This window comes from Silene latifolia, chromosome 3, assembly GCF_048544455.1.
Source record: "Silene latifolia isolate original U9 population chromosome 3, ASM4854445v1, whole genome shotgun sequence".
NCBI classification, from domain to species: domain Eukaryota; kingdom Viridiplantae; phylum Streptophyta; class Magnoliopsida; order Caryophyllales; family Caryophyllaceae; genus Silene; species Silene latifolia.
The window spans coordinates 82,254,801-82,258,035 of NC_133528.1; positions in this window are offsets into that span (position 1 = coordinate 82,254,801).

Sequence of the window (3,235 nt, forward strand, 5' to 3'; positions counted from 1 at the left end):
TCTAATTGAAAAACACGAGGATCATTACCTTGACAGAATCGATTTTGAATATCGAGCCATATTTGCTTTGCTTCGGGTCGAGTCGAAATTGTGCGTCGTGTGTTTGCTTCGATGGAATTGAAGATCCAACCCGTGACCAATGCATTCGTGGCCCTCCAGGTGGGAAAATTAGAGGCGGTTTTGGCGGGTTTTACAGTAGTTCCGTCAATGTATCCCTCCTTCCCTTTTGCGATGAGTGCAAGATGGAAAGAACGGGACCATTCATCGTAATTCGATCCATTAAAAGCAATTTGTGTGATATTAGAACCGGTATTTTCGACTTGGATGATCGAAAATTGTTGAGCAGTATTAATGACCTCAGAACCGTCGGAGTTCGTCATGGTAAAAAAAATCGAGTTTATTTTCGGTGAGAAAGAAGAGGCAGAGAATAAAATTTCCTAGCCTGATACCATGATAAGTTTGGAATATATGATGAATGATTATATTGCATAGGAATGATCGTGCTTTACAAGGTTGTATGACTAGCTATTTATACAAAAGAGCAATCTATCTATTTCTGGTAAATACAAACTAACAGCTATAATATATTACATATGAGGAATGAATCATGGCAAATCCCATGATTGAAGGAGAGGCCAACGACTCTCTTGAGTGCAATGGGCTGATTTGGATATGGGCTGCTATTAGTTAATGTCACGTTGTCAGCTATATGCGTATATCAATTAATTTTTCATTGATATTTCTTCACAAATTCTTGGTTAAGATCGTCTTAAGTAAAGACAACACTACAATTTAAATAGGGATTAAATGAAAGGAGATTTGTTTTTCTTTTTGGGTGCATACCAACCAGCTAACTCGGATTCGAGTTGTGTACGACCACTAATGAAAGGAGATTTGTGAAAAGTCTTAACCTAAAATGGTTTTAACTTAAGACCGTCTTATATGGTCTTAAGCAAGACCGACCGTTCGATAAAATGAAAGGAGATTTGTTTTTTTGGGTATATCATCCGACTAATCCGGATTCGAGTCGGGTACGTACGACCACTAGATGAAAGAAGATTTGTGAGAAGTGGTAATTTAAGACGGTTTTAACTTAAGTCCGTCGTATGTAGGATAGTCTTAAGCAAGAAGGGGTTATATGACATACTTTATATTTAACCACGGGTTTCCATGTAAATAAAATCTTTGTTAATTACGTAATACATTAAGGCATTAAGCACACTTCAAGTTGACAACAAATTAACGAGTATACGTGCCAACCATTAGGTAAAATACTAAAGAAGCGTCTAAGTATATCCCGTGCATTGCACGGGTCACAAAACTAGTTTATAATTTATAAGCTATTAATATACTACTAGTTTCTAACTAACATAACAATTTCTAACTTATAATTTAAACCAATTTCTAATTTACAATTTATAAGCTATTAATATACTACTAATTTCTAACTATCATAACAATTTTAAACCAATTTCCAACATTATTAACCAATTTCCAACATTCTACTAATATATTAATTTTAACAATATCAACAACAATAATAGCTAATCACACAACATCAACTTTAACAACATAAATAATAACAACATCAACAACAATAATGGCTACTATCCTAGAGTCATTAGCATAATAAAACTAAAATTAGTAATTTAAAAAGGTAATTAGTAAGAGGAGATTACCTAATTAACAAAAAGTGAAAATGAAAAGAAGAAAAGAGATGGTGGCAGCGGCAACGTTGGTGGTCGGTCATGGCTTGGTGGTGGTCGGTCATGGCTTGGTGGTGCTCGGTCACGGCCTTGGTGGTGGTCGAGGCGGCACAAAACAAAAAAGGAGAACAAAAGGAAAAGAGGAAAGGAGAAAAAGAGGAACGGAGGTCACGTTGCTGCACTGGTGGCAGGCGCCGGCGGCGGACTGGCGGCGGGAACACCTGGTGGCAGGCGGTGGCAAGTGATAGTGGTCGAGGTTTGGTGTTTTGGGGGAAATTGATTGAGAAGTTGATTTGGGACAAATGAGATTTGTGTCGGTGGTCGCGTCTTTGTTTTTCAGAAAAAGAAAGGTTGTGACAGGTAATCAGTCACATGTCCATCCCAATCCCGTGTTTTAGATTCCCTATGTGACGGATTTTCCGTCACAAAAATTTTATATGTGACGGAATATCCGTGGCAGATGACTTTTTCAGATTCCCCTATGTGACGGAATATCCGTCACAAGAAACGATATATGTGACAGAATATCCGTCACAAATCACTGTTTATGTGACGGACTATCCGTCACAAGTGTCTTTTATGTGACGGAATATTCGTCACAGGCTTTGGCACCCTTGATTTTTTAAACGCGCCATTATTGTGTGACGGAATGTGACGGATAATCCGTCAGAAGTGACTGTCCGTCACAACTCCGTCACAAATCTGTCACCAACCTGTGTTTTGTGACAGAATTTGTATCCGTCCCTACGCTTCCGTCACTGATCCGCTATATCCTTGTAGTGAATGGCGGTAATTCATATCAGAGACCGGCACCTACCAACAACCAGGGGTCGGCTGCCAAGCCGTCTACTTCTGCTAGTACTGTCCAGGGAGGTGGACAGAAGACCAGTGGCAGGTTATTCATGATGGTCAAGAAAGCTGTTGAGGATGATGCTCACGTGATCACAGGTACTTTTCTTGTTAATGGTGTTTTTACCTTTGTTTTGTTTGATTCGGGGGCATCATACTCTTTTATATCATCGAGTCATGCTAAGCTTTTGGGTTTGAGATAGTTTGAGTCTGTAAAAGATGAAGTTTTTATACCGTCGGGTGAGTCTGTATCTTGTGGGAGGTCGTATAAGGGTGTGTTTATGATAGTTGGGCGGGTTGACCTTCTAGTGGATTTGCTAAAGTTTCCCATGGATGGTTTTGAGATGATAATTGGCATGGATTGGTTGGGTAAGTATAAGGCTAGAATAGATTGTCACCAAAAGAGAGTCTCTTTTAGAGGTCCTAAGGGAGTTAGTGTGTCTTACCGTGGGCTTGTTGTCAAGCCCAAAGTCAAAGTGATTGCAGCGGTGACATTGAAGTCTTATCTGAGTAAGGGGTGTCCTTTGATTCTATGCCATATAAAATACCATAGTAAGGTGAGTTCGACAGTTGATCAGATACCAGTAGTGGGAGAGTTTCCAGATGTTTTTCAGGAAGAGATACCAGGTTTACCACCAAAGAGGGAGATAGATTTTAGTGTAGAGCTGAAACCGGGGACG